Below are 24,502 nucleotides of genomic sequence, written 5' to 3'. Positions count from 1 at the left end.
ACACTCCTTCCAGTGATTCACCTGTACTTATTCCAATTAAATATACTGGGCGCGAGTTAATGGAAATGAAACTGTCCTGTGTGGAGCACATTTAGCCATATGTTTTCCGGCGCATGCAGCACTGAGAAAGACCCTGCTTTCTAATGGGACTCTGTTTCATTTTGGGGGCTCAGTGGGGAACGCCTGCCGAGGCTGCACTCAGTCCCATTTCCGGCACTGATGAGCTCCACTCGACAGTGCAGGAAAAGATTGGGGCGCCATTTTTAATTACCACCCTGATCTCAAGATCCACCAACGCGACCCCCGGACCTCCCCCCAACCCCCCTACTCACTTAAAAGGGGGGGTCATCGAACCTCGGGTAACTCCGGCTTACTGCTGTACATTAATATGCAGATTTTGGCAGGGTTCATTAAGCTGGAGAGGATAAAGTTTGCCTTGAGAGGGTCTGCGCAGGGGTTCTTCAGGCGTTGGCAACCGTTCCTAGGCTATCTCGCGAAGCGTTAGAATGAAATGAAATGAAAAGCGCTTATTGTCACAAGTAGGCTTCAAATGAAGTTACTGTGAAAAGCCCCTAGTCGCCACATTCCGGCGCCTGTTCGGGGAGGCTGGTACGGGAATGATGTCGGTCAGCAGCAGCAGCAACCCAGGGAGGGGGGAGGGGAGGGGGGTCTCTTTCGGGGGGGGGGGGTAGCTGGGCGGGCAGGGGAGGGTTTTGTTCCCTAGGGGTACTTGTAAAAAGCAAATGGGAGGGTTATTATGTGCGGGAGAAACCCATTGTACAGGTGCTGTAGTATGATACGTTTATGTTTTGTTCTGTTCTTTTCTCTTTCTCTTTTCTGTTACGGGGGGGGGGTTTAATTGGTTGAAAATGTTTGTTGGAAAAACTTTGAATAAACATATATTTAAAAAAAAATTAATATGCAGATTAGCCAGATCTGGACCCCACCCATTGTGAGTGGGACCCAGGTTGCAGCGTCTCGCGAGATCCTTTTAGATCGCACAAGGCGTGACGAGCCGGATAAATCCCGCGAGAGGCCTCTCGCGAGATTTACAGGCCGCGTCGTGCCCTGCTTCGGGCAAGGCCTGGCTGTTAGATTTCGCCCACTATATTTGTTGCTCACAATGTGATTTCCTCAGTGTAGAGGAAACCAAAGGCAGACTGCATGGCCGCTTTTCAGATCACCTCCATTCACTCGGCAAACAGGGCCGCAAGCTGCCAATCACTTTAATCCTCCACCTGCTTCCTTCCTGGTCGTTGGTTTCACCTCTTGCTTCTTGTCTTCTTGCTCAAATGGCAGCTATTCCACATCCTGCCATTCGCAATGCCTCCAGATACATTTTTTATTTCTTTATTCATCTCATTTCCACTCCCTTTGGCCCTGCATCATAAAATCTTTCTTTTTAACAATTCTTTCAGGGGATATGGGTGTCACTGAATGGGCCAGCATTTGTTGCCCATCCCTAATTGTGCTCAAAATGAGTGGCTGATTAGGCCATTTCTGAGGCCAATTAAGAATCAACCACATTGCTGTGGATCTGGTGTCACATGTAGACCAGACCAGCTAAAGGTGGCAGATTTCCTTCCCTTAAGAACATTTTTGGCATTGGATCTCTCTTGCCTTCCACCCTGTCACAGACCTTTTCTTTTGTACTTCTTCCCTCCTCCCCACTCCATTCAATTGCTGAAAACCTGTCACATTTAACTTTTCCCAGTACTAATGAAAGATTATTGACCTGGAACATTGGGTTAGATTGTATAGTCCATCCACAAGTGGGAAAGCAGGTAGATGGAACCTTGAAATAGGGTGCTGTGCCTTTGGCCGTGTGCCCGCCATTGGCATTCCAACTGAAGGGCCACATAATAATAATAACATCCTGTCACCCCTCAGATTTAAAGGGCAGCGGGAGCGGGCAGCGGCTAAAGTGCAACCTGGCAGGGGTTTGACCGTGCAGGCTGCTGAGAAAGGGGTGCCATTTCCAGGTTCCTTGTGCCAAGCTGAGCCCCTGCTCCCCCCCCCCCCCCAAAATCCCCCTCCACACACTCATACGCGCACCCACTCACACACACACTTTTCCTTCCTTTCAGCTTCCCTATCCAACATGCCTTTCCACCTTATTGGGATCTGCCTGAGATCCCAGGAAGTCTGGGTCCATTGCTGAATGCCTCTTACTTGGCCTAGGTTCTGTATCAGCATTGGGAATCAAGGATGATGGCACTGATGATATTGCAGAGCTGTTGGTCTCCAGTGGACTGGCTCTATGAGGCGGGAGGTAGAAATCTCACCTCGTAACAGCGAAAAGCCTAATGGTTGAAAAATTAGAGTTGGGTGAGCTGGCCAAGTGAAGGCAAGCTCTCCTTGACATTTACACGGGGGTGCTGGGAGCCCCACCCTCAGAATACAATCCAGCCCGTTAACTCAGCTTCTCTCTTCGGACATGCTGCCAGACACAAAAGCAAATGACTGCGGATGCTGGAATCTGAAACAAAAACAGAAAATACTGGGCAATCTCAGTAGGTCTGACAGCATCTGTGGAGAGGGAAGGGGGCTAATGTTTTGAGTCTGGGTGACTCTTTGTCAAAGCTAGAGAGAATTGCCAGACACACCAAGTATTTGCAGCATCTTCTGAGTAGGTAAGGGGTGAGGTGTATGTGTTGATTGCTCGGGTATGGTCCTAAATATAATTTCAGAGGGCTGGTAATTATAGAATGGTGATTTAGTTTCCTGATGCCTCATTTGCAATGCAAAGGAAAATTTAGAAACAGTCGTTTACATTATTTCTTATGTGTATCCTTATAGCTATTGCCATATCTCCCACTGAAGCTTCTGTTGCAATTAGATTAGATTCTTCATCAACCATTAGCTGTACCAGCACTGCTGAGCCTGACTGACTCCACCGTTGATCTAAACTGCTCCTCTGCCCGAGCAGCTGATTATAAATACTCCAGAAAAATCAATAGGCGGTCCTCAAGTCCAATCCATGAATTGAAAAGAAGCATAATACTCACACTGAGAATCAGTCATAGTTCCATTTATAATCAAGTACCTTTGCAATATTTTTAATCCCCCTTTTCAATCCTTGCACACAGCCTTGACGTCACATCTCAGTCTGAGAAGGCAGCATGTGACTCTGCCATGCCGTTCGTTCCAAAGATAAGACCAACATGGCTGATTCTCTGCATTAAAAATGAAAACAGGGGACGGGATTTTCCGACTAACCCCGTGCGATATATTTTCTGGCAGCGGAGGCAACCTCCTGTTGGCCAGTGGCGGGGATCTATCCTGCCGAGTTTTGCATGCCCTGCACACTCCGCCACTGGGGAATGCATCGCAGTGGGCGGTGGGGGAGGGGGTCACCATCAGTGAGACTAGAAGATTCCTCTGGCAGGAAGGGCCAGAAAACTTTGGTCAAGGAATCTAATGAATCCATTGTTAAATGCCAATAGAATTTCCTGAGCAAAGTTTTTTCCAATTTAATAATAAAACTACTTCTTTACAGCAAGGCCCATCTCTGAGTCATACAAACCAGAAAGGACCCAAATTTATGTCTCGGCCTGTTCTGAATTGACCACATTCAATTAACACAGTCGTGTTGGTATTGCAGAGAGGAGTGGGGCAGACGGGTGAACATAATGAGTAAACTAGTTTAACTTTCTTAACATTAAAGATAGACCCCCATCTCTAAATGGCCAGATTCTGTGATTGCGGTTATAATCTTCGTGCTACTTGACAATAATTAAGGTGGTGAGATAGAGGAGATTTTATCATGATGCAGTTGCAAAGCTTATTCTGTAAAGGTTTGATACGGATGTGCATTATAGTCTTTCCTGTGACAGATTACCAGCTAGTCCCCAACAGTACAATTTACCAGATGTGTCTGAATACCAGCCTTGACATTGTAGGGACAAAGGGACATCACAAAGCAGTGCAACCTGTTTTGCTTGGGTAATTAAAAACAATTATAAAATTATTTGTTAAAAATCCTTTTTAAGCTATCACTGGTTTTATGAATAGAATAAATCATGGACAGCTGACCAATATGACAAAAACATTCCTTTTGGCGAGCTACCTGTTATCAGCCAATCTTTGGTAACACATGAGTCATCCAGTCAAGTTCACTGTTGGAGATATTTATCACTTCACATTACTGGCAATGACATCCTCTGTGTCCTTTTATAACTTGCGGTTACATATTCACTGCCATCACAGAAAGTGATCGCTGACTTCTGGGAATGGGCTCCAGCTGTCCTTCCCTCCAGCAGATTCACTGTGAAGGAATTAAAATGCTTCATAATACTGTGTGAAAAAATGTCAGCAGAAATCAAAATCAAATTTCCCTTGGTATGACATTGAAACGTAAAAATCACATCGCAAAACAGTTTTCAATTGATTTTCTCAGGCTCCAATAGTTCTCCTTCGTGGCTTAGAGGTTGGAAATATTTCTCTAACCCATGTAAATGATCCCGGATGGACCATACGATGAGGTGAATTTGCGACACAAAGGGAAAATTATTGCAAGAAAGGTGAGCCAAAGGAGAGTGCCGATCTATTTCTGAACACTGTGGAGATGGAAATAGCTTGGGCACATATTTACTAAAGCCATTCACTTTGATTATGCAGCTAATATTCAGTAAGTTTGGGATGTGGCACAGCATTCTGACATCTTAAAGAAAAGATGGGCAGTGACATATTGTTTTTGGGGTAGGCCCTTCCTCTATGCCAGAGTCCATTGTATACTTGATGAGGTAACAGTGAGGTTTGGGATGACAGCAGATTATAGGACTTACTTGGAGCATCTGCTTGTATGTCCAGTCACACATCATACCCCAATGAACAATACTGGGGAGAAGAAGCCAACAATAATATGAAGGAGAATAAGACATAAAATATTTACTGGTGTCTGAGCAGCTCTTTTGCTGGATTGATAATTCTAAAATCTGCTATTAAATCATCTCTTGCATTTCTCTGCTCTGGTGAAAATATTCCCAATGCATCAAATGTTTCCCTATACTATAATTCCCAGTGTGTGAATTCATATGAATACATAATATTATTTATATATATATATAGGCTTTCTACACTGAAGCATTCAAAACTACATGCAGTACTTTAATTCCAACCTAAGCATTGATTGTACAATCATTTACAATTATTATCATTTTATGACTTTATTCATTTGCATTCATACTTTCTCTTTCAAATAATTTTACATTTGAACTCATCAGTTTTTCAGTCCATCCATAGCCTTTGGCGTCATCCCAGTGAGTATATTTCTGATTTATTCATTCACGGGATGTGGGGTTTGCTGGTTAGGCCAGTATTAATTGCCCTCCCTAATTGCCCTTGAAAAGACGGTGGTGAGCTGCATTCTTGGACCATTGCAGTCCATGTGGCGTAGGTACACCCACAGGAGGGTAGGCTGTTAGGAGGGAGTTCCAGGATTTTGACACAGCGACAGTGAAGGGACAGAAATATAGGCCAAAATTTTCAGGCTGTTCCCGTTGGCGGGATCTTCCGGTCCTGCAGACGGTGACCATCTGGCATGGGTTCCCTGGCGGCAGAGGGTGTGAACAACGAGGGATCCCGGCACCAATCAATGGCGGGGCTACTTTCGCATCTGCAAAACATGCTGCAGGCGGAGCGGAAAATCCTGCCCATATTTCCTGGTCAGGATAGTGAATGGCTGGGAGGGATTTGCTGTCCCTGCCCTTCTAGATGGTAGCTGGTGTGGGTTTGAAAGGTGCTGTCTAAACTCTTTTTCCTGTTTTATGCACCCCAAAAATTAATCACCCTTCCACACATTAACGTGTATCTGCCATGGGCCTGCCAGAAAGGTTCAAAATCACAACCTGACGTCTTCAGCAGCCTTTCTTAATTTTTGTCAAACTCTAATTTGATGTCATAAACATCTTTTGATATCACTTTGTAAAATCCAAATGATCTCAATATACCAAGGACAAAAATGAAGGCTAGCATTCATGGCTTCAATCCCTTCTTGGAACTAATCCCAGGGACAAAGCATGTAAAGCTTCCAATTCTGCCAATCTTCTGCCGACAGGAGGTTGGATGAACCCCTGTGGAAAGTCTAGATGAATATGATTGGAATCAGCCCTTAACAGATTAAAATATTCCATTTTAGAACTTATTTCTTATGTATTTGTAAATAGCCGCAATCCTGGGCAGCAGTTTGTTATTCCTTTCCAATGTAATATTATACGTGGATACTCTTAATCAAAGTTCACCCAGAGTTTAAGATTTGCTGCTGCGATGATATATTACGGAAAATCTCCTGTTCGTTACTCAGTGGAAAGATCTCTGAAGTTGAGTTTGTCAATCTTGCGTGCTCAAAGCCACTTCAGCAGGAAGCACTGCATAGATTCTTAATGCACAGGTGCACAAGCTGTCTGAGTTCTGAACATATACAATTCAATTTGCAATGTAACAAAACCCACGCATCCTAATTTCTAAATTGATCAACCTGGTTGTTGTGAGCAACTTGAGGTCAAATCTTCTCTCAATTGCTGCTATTAAAAACATCACAGCCCAGGAGGGCAGAGATGATGTGAATCTGTTTCACTCACTCCCCCACATCCAGACTTCACTTCTACATTTTTCCATCAAAAATGATGTTGGTGTATAATATATCACCATAAAATACCGAGTCATTTATAGATATAAATAAAGGGTTAGGATCTTGTTAAAATTTGTACGGTTAAAATTTTGGTTTATTTTTACTTGCTTCCATCATAAGATCAGAAGCTGATGATTATACAATGTTCAGGGCCAATTAGGCAGGGGGGTGGGGGGGGGGGGGGGGAGGGGGGGGTGCATCGGGCCTGGGCCTCAGGCTCAAAAGCGGCCTCAGATTTAAGCACTTGTTAATTTTTGGGCATTTGATAAGTTTTGCGCATAAGGTAACAATATAGAAAAATAAAGTAAGCTTTGCTGTTCCATATTGTACATCAGGCAGCGTCTGCGCAGCCACTCCTACTGGCATGGGAAGGAGGGTGTAAGTCCGTGCTTATGTTAAGGCAACAGATCTAGCACGCGGTTGAAGTTGTCGTACTATTCGTTCCCAGTAACTCTTTACAGAAGCGGGAGGCGGTGGCGTAGTGGTATTGTCACTGGACGAGTAAACTGGAAAGCCAGGGTAATGCTCTGGGGACCCAGATTCAAATCCCGCCACTGCAGATGGTTAAACTTGAATTCAATTTTAAAAGAAACCTGGGATTAAAAGTCTAATGATGACAATGAACCCATTGCCGATTGTCGTAAAAACCAATCTGGTTCACGAATGTCTTTTAATGAAGGAAATCTGTCATCTTTACTTGGTCTGGCCTACATGTGACTTCAGACCCACAGCAATGTGGTTGACTCAATAATTCTTTTCCTCAATAATTAGTCCATTTGCACATAAAAAGGCTAGAAAAGCATCTGTTAGATTTTTAAAAATTCTAATTATGTTTCACTTTTTTTTGCTGCCCTATTCTGTTTTCATGCATCTTCATTTATTTTCTTATGGCGGGCCTCAAAAGTTGGCAGTGGCCTGTGCCTTTCTGCAACACTGGCAGTGTGAAAAATGCCAAGTTGGAACCCAGGTGGCACTGCCAGGGTGATAGGCTGGCAGTGCTATGGTGCCCAGAGGGGGCTTCCGAAATCCTGGGAGACCCCTACGAGTGCCATTTTGTCTGCCCCCCGTCTGTGGTGACCAACACTGAACGGCACTCACCCAATGTTTCTGAGGTGGAGGAGATGGATCCCAATGCCTCAGGTGCCTCGGGAAACTGCATATTAAAGTGAGACTAGCTGTCTCACTCTAAAATACAGATTTGCCAAAAAGTGATCTCGCCAACATTGGGGAGGATTCACATCGCAACGTCTCGCGGCGTATCGGACAAGTGGCGGCCGCAACGAGGTGCGTTTCAGATGCAACGTGACTGTTCGATCATGCCCATGGGTGTCAGATGATGCTGACATCACCCAAATGTGTAGGCACATTACAATCAGGGTTAAATTATGGAAATACATTATACAATGTATTCCTTATTCATGTGTCCACACAACAATCTAAACAAATGAACCCTCCACACTGCCGATATTAACCGTTGCTGAGGGACTGAGAGAAAGGATTTCAATTTTAACAGCTTGTTTCAACAAAACAGTTTATCACAGAGCAATGAAACCCATTACCAAAACGTACATTCAGTATCATAAGGGACTTTAAAATTATTTGCCTGGGACTGCAGAATCAGTTATGCTGCAGTAAGGCGCCACAGCAATTTTAATCCTTCTCTTTACTCCCAACGCTTGAGTTATGGGCCCCAGTGCTCCTCTAACATTTTCAAATGTCTGTGTTGTTTGGAGAATTGGATAAGGTCACGAGTGTAGGTATAAGGCAGGTGGAAGTTCCAAATGCAAGATCCATTCAAGGCTGGCTCCTGCTGAAATTCACCCCCTTACCTCCAATGGTAATTTTGTGAAGAGTTGCAATTTGTAGCCATCTCAAAACTTTGTGATGAAAACATGTCGTAAAAACCAAACAGGTTAACCAGTGCCTTTTAGGGAAGGATATCTGCAGTCCTCACCAGGTACTGCTTACATGTGACTCCAGATCCACAACAATGTAGGTGACTCGTAAATGGCCTAGCAAACTATGCAGTTGTATCAAACCGCTGCAAAGCCAATAAAAAGGAATGAAAATGGACGGACCACCCGGACCAACCTAGGCATGGGAAACAACAAAGGCCCTGCTGACCCTGCAAATTCCTCCTTAGTAACATCTGGGCGCATGTGCCAACATTGGGAGGGCAGCACGGTAGCACAAGTGGATAGCATTGTGGCTTCACAGCGCCAGGGTCCCAGGTTCGATTCCCTGCTGAGTCACTGTCTGTGCGGAGTCTGCACGTTCTCCCCGTGTCTGCATGGGTTTCCTCCGGGTGCTCCGGTTTCCTCTCACAGTCCAAAGGTGTGCAGGTTAGGTGGATCGGCCATGATAAAGTGCCCTTAGTTATGGGGATGGGGTGGAAGTGAGGGCTTAAGTGGGTCGGTGCAGACTCGATGGGCCGAATGGCCTCCTTCTGCACTGTATGTTCTATGTCTCATAGACAAGTCAAGCAACAGCCTGACATCGTCATACTGACAGAATCATACCTTACAGATAACGTCCCAGACACCATCCCTGGGTGTGTCCTGTCCCACTGGGAAGACAGACCCAAAAGAGGCGGTGGCACAGTGGTATGCAGTCGAGAAAGAGTTGGCCTGGGAGTCTTCAACATCGACTACCAGACCCCAAGAGGTCTCTGGGCTTCAGGTTGAACATGGACAAGGAAACCTCGTGCTGATTACCACATACAGCCCACCCTCAACAGATGAATCAATACTTCGCCGTATTGAACATCACCTGGAGGAATCATTGAGGGTGGCAATGGCACAGAATGTACTCTGGGTGGGGGTGTTCAATGTCCATCACCAAGCGTGGCTTGATAGCACCACCACAGACTGAACTGGCCGAGTCCTAAAGGACATAAGCTGGTGGTGAGAAACAACATACTTGACCTCATCCTCACCAATCTGCCTGCTTCAGATTGCATCTGTCCATTACAGTATCAGTAGGAGTGACCACCGCACAGTCCTTGTGCAGATAAAGTCCCATCTTCTCATTGAGGATACTGTCCACTGTGCTAAATGGCATAGACTGCGAACAGATCTAGCATCTCAAGACAGGGCATCCATCAGGTTCTGAGCCTTAGCAAAACTGGAGTCAATGGGAATCAGGAGGAAGACTCTCCACTGGGTGGAGTCATACCTGGCACAAAAGAAGATGATTGTGGTGGTTGGAGGTCAGTCATCTCAGTCCCAGGACATCACTGCAGAAGTTCCTCAGGGTAGCGTCCTAGGCCGAACCATCTTCAACTGCCTCATCAATGACCTTCCTTCCAACATAATATCAAATGTGGGGATGTTCGCTGATGATTGCACAATATTTAGCACCATTCACGACTCCTTAGACACTGAAGCAGTCCATGTGCAAATGCAGCAGGAACTGGACAATATCCAGGCTTGGGCTGACATGTGACAAGTAAATTTGCGCCACACAAGTGCCAGGAAATGACCATCTCCAACAAGAGTGAATCAAAAACCATCGCCCCCTTGACATTTAATGGTATTACCATCACTGAATCCCTCACTATCAACTTCCTGGTGGTTGTCTTGACCAAAAACTGAACTGGACTAGCCATATAAATACTGTGGCTACAAGAGCAGTTCAGAGGCTATGAATCCTGTGGCAAGTAACTCACCTCCTGACTCCCCAAAGCCTGTTGATCACCTATACGGCACAACTCAGGAGTGTGATGGAATATTCCCCGAATGCCTGGATGAGTGCAGCTCCAACAACATTCAAGAAACTCGACACCATCCAGCGTCCACTTGATTGGCACCCCTTCCACAAATATTCACTCCCTCCACCACCAACAAGCAGTAGCAGCACTGTGAACCATCTACAAGATGCACTGCAGCACCTCACCAAGGCTCCTTAGGCAGCACCTTCCAAACCCATCATCACTGCCATCTAGAAGGACAAGGGCAGCAGACACATGGGAACACCACCACCTGGAGGTTCCCCTCCAAGTCACTCACCATCCTGACTTGGAAATATATCGGTGTTCCTTCGCTGTTGCCGGATCAAAATCCTGGAACTCCCTCCCTAATTGCACAGTAGGTACAACACCTACACCACGCGGACTGCAGCGGTTCAAGAAGGCAGCTAACCACCACCTTCTCAAGGACAATCTGGGATGGGCAATGAATGCTGGCTTAGCCAACGAAGCCCACAACCCGTAAAAAATGAATAAAAAAAATACTTGTGCATATTTAAACTGACCTTGCTCATGTTAACTATAAACAATGGTATGCAGCAAATTGTGCTTGTAAGTAAGTGAACTGTCGCATGAACTTTCAGCCTTCACAAATGGAAAACGAAAGTCACAGAATATATAATGAAAAATAATTTCTGTTCCTGTTTAACTATATAATGAAAAGAGATATTGCTTCAGCGTTATTGTTCAAACCCAAAATATTCAGAGGTACTTCCAAAATTAAATTGACTGCAATCCAGAAGAACTGGAATAAGTATTATTCTCAGAAACTGAAGCTCTCCAGAAATAAAGGCCTCAGGGAACGGATGATTTACAAATTCCAGAAGAGACGGACAATCCTCAAAGAGTGAAAACAATTCAACAGATACAGCAAATCCTTTGAGATAGTCAGTGTCAGTTAATAAATCCCATTCTATCAGACAAAAAAATGTAAGAGAGCTTGTCGACCTTGCAAGGTCAACATTGCCGCTCTCACGTAAACACACGACCACCACCAGCGTCCGATTCATACACTGAGAGAAGATTTTTCTGAGAGCTGGCGGCCATGTTTTCTTCAGCTGCGTGTGGAGCTCGGGTGTCTCAAATTGGTAGGAGCGCACTGTATCCCATCTTTGAGACTGAGGGACAATGACGTCCCAGGCCTATAACTACTTCCACAATTTTAAATATTAACAGAGGGTTCTGGAGACAGAGAGACGCAGTGGGACCTGGCTTCATGAGGTACGAGGATTTCTCTTTCCCAGGACCTATTGGCAACGACGCAGCTGAAGTGTCGAGGCTTCGATGAAGTTCAAAGGTAACTCAAGGCGGCTGGAAAGAATTAAGTTGTGTCTTATTCTGCGCCACAGAAAGTGGTATTCGATGACACCCTTCAGTTGGCCTTCGGTAAGTCCATAGATGGCAAGGAGTTGGACTGATAATCTGCAGCTTTTTGTTTGTCTGATTTCATTTTCATATATCCTGTTTAATGGAATGTGTTAGCATTTGAGTGCTGTAATGAGTCTCTTTTTCTTGTCCATAAATGTTCCAGGGACTTTTATTTGTGAATGCTGCGCCGTGTGCTAATTGCCCGTTGTCTTTTCTTCTTATATCCTCTCCTTACTAATGTCAGAACTGAGTAGTGCCACTGCCGGGAGGTGGGTGGAGGCTGCAGGTCTTCCTGGGTGGGTTCAAAATGTGGCAGGGGCATTTAGCTTGCATTTCCTTGTTGGCCTTTGCCATCTTCTCCATCTTCAGGAGGTTGTCTCCTGATGATAATGACAGTATGGCCGTAGGGTTAGCCCTGCAGGTCCAAAGCTTTGTTGAGGAACATCCCATGAGAATTGTTGTGATCATGATTCTTTTACATATTTGTTATGCTGGGGTTTCTATTTTGTTGACTATATCCTGCACTGATACAGACATCTCTTATATCTGAGAGAAGAACATGTCAGGGATATTCTGGTGGTTCTGGTGTTGCTTGAGATGGGGTGGGTTATGGTGCATGCCCAAATGTGGCGGCACAGTCACACAGTGGTTAGCACAGTTGCTTCACAGCTCCAGGGTCCCTGGTTCGATTCCCTGCTGGGTCACTGTCTATGCAGAATCTACACATTCTCCCCGTGTCTGCGTGGGCTTCCTCCGGGTGCTCCGGTTTCCTCCCACAGTCCAAAGATGTGCAGGTGAGTTGGATTGGCCATGCTAAATTTATCTTAGTGTCCAAAAAGGTTAGATGAGGTTACTGGGTTACGGGGATCGGTTGGAGGTGTGGGCTTAGATAAGGGTGATCTGTCCATGGGCCTGTGCAGACTCGATGGGCCGAATGGCCTCCAACTGCACTGTAAATTCTAATTCTATAAAATCCTATTCTGCTTTTGTTCTGGTGGCAGTAACTAATTTTGAACATTGTTCTTGGATTGCACAAGGAATTCTTCATCCTTTCAAAAGGAAAAAGATTTCTTAAGAAGGAGGAAGTGGATACAGTCAACATAACATAGAACAGACAGTGCAGAAGGAGGCCATTCGGCCCATCGAGTCTGCAGCAACCCACCTAAGCCCTCACTTCCACCCTATCCCCATAACCCAATAATCCCTCCTAACCTTTTTTAGTCACTAAGGGCAATTGATCATGGCCAATCCACCTAACCTGCACGTCTTTGGACTGTGGGAGGAAACCGGAGAACCCGGAGGAATCCCACGCACACACGGAAAGAGCGTGCAGACTCCACACAGACACAGACTTGTTAAAGGAGACTCACGTGGATGACAAGGAGCACTCAAAGTTAAGGTGGGAATGGGTGGAGCAGGCTCTTTTTTGCTTCCTTCTCAACGAGCAGGAGGGGTGTGGCAGTTTTCATCAACAAGAATGTCACCTTCAAGATGGAGAATTGCGTTAAGGATAAGGGAGGCGGGTGAGTGATTATCAAGTGGTTAATACACAGAGAAGACATTCATGTCTTACTAATGAGTAATAAATATGATCCGCTGAATTACTCCCTTACTTTATCATTGAGGCTTTTTTGGACTTTGTGGAGTTGGCCTCGGCGAACTCTTTTGCAGTTGGAGACTTTAATTGTTACCTAAAATCCTTGAAGGACAAACCCTCGGTTATTAGATTCCCCCCACCCTGCAGGCTAGAGCACTGGCTTCAGCTGGTGAGGAAATGAAATATTGTAACATGTTGAGGATCTTGGATCCCAGAGATAGGAATTGTTCTTTATTCTCAACCCCTCATCAATGTTACACTAGAATTGACTAGAATCCATGCACAGGCAGCTTCTGCCCCAACCCCTAGAGTGTTAGGACCCTAATGGACAACCCCAACAGCAACAGACCTGAACGTTGCTCCGCCATCATAGCCTGGGTACTCCAACGTCACAACATGTACATCAACACACGGAGTGAGACACGACTGACAGGAGAAGGCCAGCTTAAAGAACGAGGTGGCGGTTACACGTTCTTCTGGAAAAGCAAACAGAAGAAGAAAGTTTTCTCTACGGGGTCAGCTTTGCCGTAAATAGCAAACTGGTCAGACATCTCAGCAAACCCCGCTGCAGGGTGAGCGAACGACTCATTCTCTACGGCTCACCCTGGTCCAGAAACAGAATATCACAGCCGTCAGTGTCTACACCCCAATCCTAGATGTAACAGACGAGGCAATATAGACATTCTACTGCAGCTTCAACCAATTGCTGTCTCTCATCCGAAAGGGAAAACAGCTGATTCACCACGGTAACTTCAATGCTGGTAACTTCCCCGCTGGGTCACTGTCTGTGCGGAGTCTGCACATTCTCCCCGTGTGTGCGTGGGTTTCCTTCCGGTGCTCTGGTTCCCCCCCACAGTCCAAAGATGTGCAGGTTAGGTGGATTGGCCATGATAAATTGCCCTTAGCATCCAAAAAAAAAGGTTAGGGGGGGTTATTTGGTTACGGGGATAGGGTGGAAGTAAGGGCTTAAGTGGGTCGGTGCAGACTCGATGGGCCAAATGGCCTCCTCCTGCACTGTGTGTTTTGTGTTCTACGTAATGCATGTTGAGAATGGGTGAACTATCCTAGATGGAAAAATTTGAAATTAAAAAAAAGGGCAGCACGGTAGCATTGTGGATAGCACAATTGCTTCACAGCTCCAGGGTCCCAGGTTCAATTCCCGGCTTGGGTCACTGCCTGTGCGGAGTCTGCACGTTCTCCCCGTGTATGCGTGGGTTTCCTCCGGGTGCTCCGGTTTCCTCCCACAGTCCAAAGGTGTGCGGGTTAGGTGGATTGGCCATGATAAATTGCCCTTAGTGTCCAAAATTGCCCTGAGTGTTGGGTGGGGTTACTGGGTTATGGGGATAGGGTGGAGGTGTGGACCTTGGGTAGGTTGCTCTTTCCAAGAGCTGGTGCAGACTCGATGGGCCGAATGGCCTCCTTCTGCACTGTAAATTCTATGAAAATGCTAGAGTAGGGAAGGACGCAAACCTTTGGAAGGGCATGGAAGGGATGGGAAAACAAACGCCAATGGAGTCCTCTCCTGACAAAATGTTTGGAACATGACTTGGTCATTACAAACATCCTGTTCTGCCAGAGGGACAAGCAGACGACCTCATGGCAACACCTCGCTCCAAGCAGTAGCACCTAATAGACTATATCATCGTCCGAGACAAGGACGGCAAAGACGTCGGTCCCACCCCTGACTGAACCAATGACTGCTGGACTAATCACTGACCAATCCACTCTACCATCTCCATCAGCCTGGCCCCGAACCTGCACAGGCAGAAAAAACTCTGCGCAGGAGACTCAATGTCGGTGGACGCAAACACCCTGAGAAGGAAGAACTACTCAATCGACGCCTCAACGCAAACCCGGTGATGACCAACTAGCCAGAGCCGCAGACTGTCCACAGTGCCTAGTCCATCTTAAAAGCCACCAGAGTCAGCACCTGTGAGCAGACACTCGGGCTCTCAAACAGGCAACACCAAGACTGGTTCGGTCAGATTGATCAGGAGATTCAGGATCAACTTGACCGCAAACGCAAGATGTTCCTGAACTGGCAGCTCCACCAAACCCCAAGTGAGAAAAAACTGCCTATAGGCAACTGAAGGCCGAGGCGTAATAGGCAAAATAAACTGAGGGCTGAGGGCGGCACGGTAGCACAGTGGTTAGCACTGTTGCTTCACAGCGCCAGGGTCCCAGGTTCGATTCCCGGGTTGGGTCACTGTCTGTGTGGATTCTGCATGTTCTCCCCATGTATGAGTGGGTTTCCTCCGGGTGCTCCGGTTTCCTCCCACAAGTCCCCAAAGACGTGCTGTTCGGTGAATTGGACATTCTGAATTCTCCCTCTGTCTACCCATGTCGGAATGTGGCGACGAGGGGCTTTTCACAGGAACTTCATTGCAGTATTTAAGCTCATTTACATATGTATTCACCGGGTTTTTCTGCCGCCAGGGACCAAACGGCCGCACCTGGGAGACCTTGCCAGGGCATCGTTTAGTACTGGTCCAGACTAACTTGGATCTGGTGTAATGGCACCTGGGTGGGGATCCCCCAGGCCATTGGAGACCCCTGGGTGGTCAGGGCACGGCAGGGCAGGGTGGCTCCCTGGCACCTCCCCTGGCACCCAGGCACCTTGGCACTGCCACCTGGGAATTCTGACAGTCTCACCCTGACACGGCTAAGGTGTCCATGCGGCACTGCCACTGACAAGGTGCCAGGTTAGCTGTGCCAGGGTGCACAAGTGCAGGGGTGGCACTGCCAAGGGTTAGAGCCTGAAGGGGGCCATGCCCATGAAAGTGGGTATGAGGGGGGATATAAGGGTGGGGGGGGCAGTTAAGGGCAGATATGAAGAGGCCTCATAAAGGTTTGAGGGTGAAGGGTGGGGGTCCTGAAAAGGGGAGGGGGTGAAAGAGAGGTGGGGAAACCTGGAAAGGGGCTCCTCAATGACCCCATAGCAGGGTGAGGGGGGGCAGTAATGCCCATGTCAGCGTGGGTGGTGGCATTGCCCATGGGTGTGGGGTGGGGGACCCTCAAGCTCACTTAGAGATCGGAGCAACCTTTTAAAATGGTGCCGCGATCTCTGAGGATCCTGTCTCGCCGGCGAGTTCAGCTCCCCACTGCTGAAAGAATTTCTGGGTGCAGTTCTCTGTTTGGGAGACTGTTCTCCAACCAAAGCTGAATTGCACCTGCTTTGCGCTCCCAGCAATTTTCAATCCCTCACCACACAAATTTATACATGGCAAGGAATGTAATGGATTGCTGAGGGAATCCCGTTATCAGGCCACCATTTTGAGCAAGCAACCCAATAGCAAGCCCCAAGGCTGTCCAACACCATTGCATCGTAATTCAGCTCCCCCCCCCCCCCCACCCCCGGCCCGGATTTTCTGGGTCCCTCCTTTCCCACCAGTACAGGGGTGACCGGACCTGCTCCACCCATGGGACCCCATAAATAAAGAAACCACCTAAATAAAGACCCCAGAGGCTCCCTAAATAAGAAGGCTCCCCATTGACCCCCCATAAAGGGGATCTAAAGAGCAGTCATGAGAGAGGCAGTGAAAAGAAATTACTGCTTTACCACTCACCTGGGAAATACACCTATTGGCTCAGGGAGCAGCACCTTTCAATTCTGGAAAGAGAAAACCAGTCAGCTGGGTTTTAACCCCGTCAGATTTTGATCTGCAAGCCATTCATTCATTTCACGCTGAAATTGATTTTACCTAGGCTGTGATTGACAGCTTCCACACACCCCAGCTGCGAGCATTGTTCCATTCACCGTCTTTCATATAAATATCTAGCTTTCGTTGACAGCTCTTGGACCTCTCCAAATAGAGTTAAGTGCTTTCAGTTTCTAGCTGACCACTTCAAAATCACCCAGCCATGAATGGAGGTGATTGGGAAGCAATTGGTGTGATTGGGTCTTGGGAAAACGATATGGCAATTAATATTGATGAGGAGACATGGGATAATATATGGGATTATGCTATAAAACTTTGGTTGCAATAGAATCCATAGAATTCCTACACTGCAGTAGGAAACCATTCAGCCCATTGAGTCTGCACCAATCCTCTGAAAGCCCACTCCCCTGCCCTATCCCAGAGTCAGTTTAAGGCAATGCACCATTTGCAGATCATGCCTAGTCTGAAAAATAGGTTTGATCCTGTCAAATCCCCAAGTACCTAAAGTGCCTAGTAGTCGAGGTTGATTATATACACTGCGTATGGCCCCTTTGTTAACATTCAACCTATTGCTCTGGTGTGGTTAGGGAGCTTAAAGAGGATATTTGACAGAGCTTAGCTTTGTTACTACTTCTGGGTCTTCCAGATGGGAGAATTACTGACGTTAATGAAAAAGGCTGTACAACATAACTTTTACAGCTTGTAAAAATACCCTCTGTTCCTGGATCAGTGACAAGTATCCCTCAATTCAAAATTGGTATAAATTAGTCATGAAATGTATCGCTATGGAATTCTTGATGTCTGTGATCCATTCTAATTCTGATACATTCCTTAAGGTGTAGGAACCCATCTCTGTCTGACCTGCTCAGTTAGATTTCCCTTGTGCCATATTATAAGTCTTGATCTTACAATACATAAAGGTGTGCAGCCTGAGATGTTATCTGATCTTATTTATATGGCCTTATTTTGTTTCTCCCACTCATTGTTTTTTTTTTGATTGATCCGGTATTAAGACTGGAGGCAGTAGTTCTTAAAGTCTGTAGTTCTAAAATCATCCTGTACTGTTTGTTCTTATATTTGCAATAATTCTGGTTCTGTACTGTAATCTGCATTGAAAATGTTTTTTGTTGTTGCATTATTTGGAAAAAAAAAATTAAAACATCTAATAAAAAGGTAATTTTAAAAAAGGCTTCTTCAGCTGGTCCAATCTGAACCCAAGTCATCAGATTCTGGAAGGTTCCCTGTTTGATTGTGGTCTGGGTGAAGTTCGCTGATCTAGATGAGATGGTGTTTTGGGTTTTAGTTGTCTTCAGTTTGCAGCTCATGATAGTTATCTAGTCCAGCACAACTAGAATGTATTGTCTGTGTGTGTATCTTAAGTTAGTACAGCATTGGACCTCCTAATGGTCATCAACCCCACGATCACAGACACCGTTTAGACTCACAATGCATCAGAAGTTAGCAACAACACACCAAAAGAAGTGAGCAATCCAGGCAAGAAGAACATGCCTGCTCAGGCCCCAGTTAAAAATAGCTGAGCGACCTTTCTTTGAACCCCTTAACGGAGGAGCCTATATTCAGCAAGCTCCACAGGGTAGTTAATCATCCCTACCCTGTAAGATATAACAGGTGCATTTGTTTACCAGCAGAACTCTGCAGTTAAAATCAGTAACTTCAGGACAGATTTGAGTTTCAAGTGGGTACGTTCCCTCCGCACAACCCCTCCCCCACACCAGCTCCCCGCCCCCCCAACTCCCAACCTAAGTAGACCTCTGACCTACTTAAGCAATGCATTGGTGGATCTGTAAGCACATATAAAAATGCATGTTAATGACAGGTTTAAGTGGGTGGTACAGAAATTCTCAGTCAACAGGTAACAAACACTTCATAAATTAAAGAAACACCAATGTTTTTAATTACACTATTACTTCTGGGAAAACCCAAAGTGTAAATGCAATAAGAATTCTGAGTTCTCCAGGCACCCACGAGAACAAAGAACTCTTAGAATGAACAAACGTTTCTAAAGCTGAGCTATAAAAGTCCAGGTTGCCACAGTTATTTACTCAATGTGATACTTGGGAGTATTCCTGAGAAAGATAAGTCATGGCTGAAATCCTGTTCGTTCAGAAATATAAAGTGTGTGAAAGAACTTTCTAATGTCTTGACTTTCGGCAAAGAGATTCAATTTGCCCGTAACTATTTCCTATCATGTTTGTTGACCGCGCATCGCATTAATCAAAATTAAAATCGTGCAACAAGAAGTAGCGCCTTGATTAGTCCACCAAACAAATCAGTGGAAAGAGAGACTCTGGAGGGCGAGATTCTCCGACCCCCTGCCGGGTCGGAGAATCGTCGGGGGCTGGCGTGAATCCCGCCCCCGCCGGTTGCCGAAGTCTCCGGCACCTGAGATTCGGCGGGGGAGGGTATCGCGCCACGCCGGTTGGCAGGCCCCCACCCGCTCGATTCTCCGGCCCGGATGGGCCGAAGTCCCGCCGCTAAAGTGCCTGTCCCACCGGCGTAAATTAAACCACCTACTTTACCGGCGGGACAAGGCAGCGCGGGCGGGCTCCGGGGTCCTGGGGGGGCGCGGGGCGATCTGGCCCCGGGGGGTGCCCCCACGGTGGCCTGGCCCGCGATCGGGGCCCACCGATCCACGGGCGTGCCTGTGCCGTGGGGGCACTCTTTCCCTTCCGCCTCCGCCACGGTCTCCACCATGGCGGAGGCGGAAGAGACTCCCTCCACTGCGCATGCGCGGGAATGCTGTCAGCGGCCGCTGACGCTCCCGCGCATGCGCCGCCCGGAGATGTCATTTCCGCGCCAGCTGGCGGGGCACCAAAGGCCTTTTCCGCCAGCTGGCGGGGCGGAAATTTCTTCCGGCGCCGACCTAGCCGCTCAAGGTTGGGGCTCGGCACCCAAAGATGCAGAGCATTCCGCACCTTTGGGGCGGCGCGATGCCCGACTGATTTGCGCCGTTTTGGGCGCCAGTCGGCGGACATCGCGCCGTTTCCGGAGAATTTCGCCCTCTGACTTTTTTTATGATTGAAGTCTGAAATATTACACATTTGATCAAGGTCTTGGGAATAAGCTAAAATAAGGAAAGTTTAAAAACTGCTATTTCGAGGGAAAGGTCATTAACATCCTAAATGCTACTCTATGAATTCCACAGTTTGTACTTGAAAAATCTTCATGCAACTTTTAAGAACTGACAGCCTGTATGAGTCAAGAGACATTTGCCAAACTTAGTGAAACTACAGTAACTCCTTAGGGGATTGATTATCTTCCGTCTCAGGGAAAAATGGATCCTTTTAGAGCTTTAGGCCCAGGCCAAAAGAGCCCCAGGATACAAAATAACAGTGATTACTCCTTCATGCAAAGGTGGATCATCTAGGAGCATGCCGCACGCCGTTGCGATGGCGTCAGCGCGCCGCTTTGAGGCCCTCCCCTGAAACTCCCCCCCGATGGGCCGAATTCACGACCGCGCGGGTTGAGTTTTCAGAAACCTGGCGTGGCGGCTTTGGACTGTATCTAGCGCCGCCACAGTCGGGGGGGGGGGGGGGGGGGGGGGGGGGGGGAGCGTGTTGCTGTCAGGGGGCGCTTTGGAGAGGGCTGGGGGGACTGGTAGGGGATGGTCCAGGGGTGTCGAGGAGGGGTCTAGGGGGACACTATTTGGCCGGCCGGGTCCGTGCGCAGCCCACGCCATGTTGTACGCTGCGACAGCTGCAAATCATCGATGTGCGCATGCGTGGCCACGGACACGGCAATTTTCCGGCGGCTTATGTCAGAAACGCCGGGGGTTTTACCTGGCACAGCTGTTAGTCCCCCACCAGGCGGAGCATTGGTGCAGGAGCAACGCCAACCTATTCAATGTAAAACTAGACACTTCCTCCGGACATAGCCTCAAAATCGGAGAATCCAGCCCAATGTGTTTCATTACAGTATATATCTTTTTTAAGATAAAGATAGATATTTTTTGAAGAATAAAGGGATTAAGGGTTATGGTGTTCGGGCCGGAAAGTGGAGCTGAGTCCACAAAAGATCAGCCATGATCTCATTGAATGGCGGAGCGGGCTCGACGGGCCAGATGGCCTACTCCTGCTCCTAGTTCTTATGTTCTTATGTTCTTATAAGAGACATGCACCTGGCAACCCGCACTTTGCTTATGATTTTGAGGTTTGTTCGCCTACTTTGCATTGCGCAGTGCCCACAGTAACCAGTGCCAGGCTTCACAGGCAACACCGTATCGCTTTCAAGGGGGTGTCACAAGCTCATCTCTACCTACCATTAACTTATCTTTAGGGGAAGGCGTAGTAATAGCTAATTCTCTGGGAACCCAGGTTCAAATCTCATCATGACAGAAACGTGAATTCAATTAAAATTTGAAATTAAAAGTTGAATCACTCCGGTTCACTACTGTCCTTTAGGGAAGGAAATCTGCCATCCTGACTTGGTCTGGCCTACATGTGACTCCAGACCCACAACTGTGAAACCTGAAGCAATAAATGTTGGCCCAGCCTGTGGTGTCCATGAATGATTTAAAAAAGAAACCAGGCCAGCCACCAGGGTGGCTTTTCAAGAGCTGAATGGTTAATGTTGTACTGGGGAAAGGAGACAACTCACCTTAGGGGGCTGCAAGGCAAGTGGGGAAGGTCCCCTCTCCTTCCCAGCCCCCCTCTCCTTCCCAGCCCCCCCTCTCCTCCCAGCCCCCCCTCTCCTCCCCAGCCCCCCCCCTCTCCTTCCCAGCCCCCCTCTCCTTCCCAGCCCCCCTCTCCTTCCCAGCCCCCCTCTCCTTCCCAGCCCCCCTCTCCTCCCCAGCTCCGTCTCTCCTCCCCAGCCCCCCCCTCTCCTCCCCAGCTCCCCCTCTCCTCCCCAGCCCCCTCCCTCCTCCCCAGCTCCCCCCTCCTCCCCAGCTCTCCCTCTCCTCCCCAGCCCCCTCCCTCCTCCCCAGCTCCCTCCTCCTCCCCAGCTCTCCCTCTCCTCCCCAGCCCCCTCCCTCCTCCCCAGCTCCCCCCTCCTCCCCCAGACCCCCCTCTCCTCCCCAGCTCCCCCTCTCCTCCCCAGCCCCCTCCCTCCTCCCCAGCTCCCCCCTCCTCCCCAGCTCTCCCTCTCCTCCCCAGCCCCCTCCCTCCTCCCCAGCTCCCCCTCTCCTCCCAAGCCCCCTCCCTCCTCCCCAGCTCCCCCCTCCTCCCCAGCTCCCCCCTCCTCCCCAGCTCTCCCTCTCCTCCCCAGCCCCCTCCCTCCTCCCCAGCTCCCCCCTCCTCCCCAGACCCTCCCCCCAGCTCCTAGCCCTACCTCCGCGCTGGCCAGCGTCAACCAGCACGACTGGTTGATGCCGTTAAATAGGTGGTTTGATTTACGCCGGCGTGTCCCGTGGTCACATCGGCGGGACTTCGGCCCATCCGTCCCGGAGAATTGGGGCGGCCCCGGGGCCCGTTGCGTCGCGCCGGTCCTCGACATTCTCCGAGGCGCGCGGTGCAATTCATGTCGACGGGATATTTGGAGGGCCAGAGAATATTGCGAGGTGGCTGGGCGGGATTTACTCCGCACCCCCCCCCGGCGATTCTCCGACCCGGAGTCTGGGAATTGAGAGTTAAAGCAATTGTGAGCAGTTTGCAATGCCGTCAAGACAAGGAAATCCTAAAGAGGTTGGTGTAAAATGCTGGACTGATTCGCTGTTAAAAGTGAAGCGGACAATTTGGAAGGTCAGCACAGTGGTTAGCACTGTTGCCTCACATTGCCTCACGGAGCACAATACATCCATTTCAATGTGGACTGAGCCCACCAGGGTGCCCAAGCAGTAGGGTTTGCCACCATCAACGGGATGCCCTGAATCCAGAGGGTGATCGACGGGCACGCACCCTCCCCAACCCCCCCCTCTCCTCCCTGGCAGACACCCTCCCCAACCCCCCCTCTCCTCCCTGGCACGCACCCTCCCCAAACCCCCCCTCTCCTCCCCGGCACGCACTCATCCATATTGGCGAAATCTTTCCATATTGGCACAATTTTTCATCCCCACCGTGTTCAAGGAATGCCCCCCCCCCCGGCTGAGGGGCTGGTTGCTGGGCGATAGGGGTTACCGGTTGTGGTCGTGGCTGATGACGCCTATACGGAGGCCTCAGACTGACGTGGAGAACTGCTACAACGATGCCCGTGCAGCGACCAGGGGTGTGATAGCGAGGTGCTTTGGGCTGCTAAAGATGTGCTTCAGGTGCCTGGACCGCTCTGGAGGGGCCCTCCGGTACCCGCCAGATAGGGTCGGCCGCATCATTCTGGTCTGCTGCGTCCTGCACAACATAGCCCAGCAGAGGGACGATGTGCTGCAGGCAGAGGAGGGGGAAGGGTTGGAGCAGCAAGATGAGGCGCAGACCTCCCCAGATGAGGAGGACGGGGGCAATGGTCAGGACAGAAGGGCTGGACATGGACGGGAGGCTGCCCACCATTACCGGCTGGGCCAGCGGGCACGGGACAGGCTGATAGCCGCCCTGCTCACGGGCTGGGGGAGGGGGGCGTGGGAATCGTCGAGTATGGGCACAGACTGTACACTACGGCACCAGCCTACATCCCTCACCCCATCCACCCAACATCAACCACCCTCACCCCACCCGCATGCACACCACCCCTCCATTGCACATCTACCTGCGGCACAACGCACAACGGGCCGGGCTCACACGGTCGCCGGTGGAAGCGGGTCTATTGCAGGCCATGGAGGATGATGACAACCCACCCTATGATGAGCTCCGGGCTCTACATCGTTGGACGATGTCTGACCCATGGCCACAGTACCACCCTCCACCCGGACCATCCCTGCATGCGGCCGTGACACTGCAGCGCACGGTCCCGTCCTCTGCCCGGATGGGTGGCAAGGGCGACTCGGGGAGGGGGGCACACTCGGGGAAGGGGACGTTCTATCACCCCTCACACACACACTGGCTCACCTCACACCGCACCCCCGCACGTATCGGACAGAGCACAAAGGCAGCTTCTGTAGGTGTGAAAATGATTTTAATGACAAACAGTTCAGGCACGTGCCCTCGCCCCAGAACTAATCTGTGCCCTGCACCCGTGCCAACTTACTGAGTGTCTAATTTTTTGGCCTTACGGGCCCTATGACTGCGTCTAGGTGGTTCCCCAGACGGTACATCAGAACTGGAGGTGGACTCCTGTGACTCCTGCCCTGTGACTAGTGACCTCTTTGGCGGCCGTTTCCTGGGGCGGCCCGGCCTAGATAGGCCAGGCTGCGGCTCGGGCGACTGGAATGGCGAGCAGCTGGCCTGTCCTGCCCGTTGCCCACCAAATGTACCTGGGGCGGAAGGAGGGGAGTCCAAGGCGTCGTGGTGTTCTGAGACCTCCCCTACAGGGGGACACGGAATGGGTCCCAGCACTTCCTCCTCCCTCGGGGTGCCCGATGGCCCCCAGGCCTATACATGGGTCGGGGATGCGAACGGACCGAGCACCTGATGCCCCCCCGACACCTGGCGCTGCCAGTCCTGGAGGCCCGCCCTGGT

The sequence above is a fragment of the Scyliorhinus torazame genome, chromosome 8 (genome assembly GCF_047496885.1).
Source record: "Scyliorhinus torazame isolate Kashiwa2021f chromosome 8, sScyTor2.1, whole genome shotgun sequence".
Lineage (NCBI taxonomy): Eukaryota > Metazoa > Chordata > Chondrichthyes > Carcharhiniformes > Scyliorhinidae > Scyliorhinus > Scyliorhinus torazame.
The sequence above is the reverse complement of the archived record's forward strand: the minus strand, read 5'-3'. Positions refer to the sequence as shown.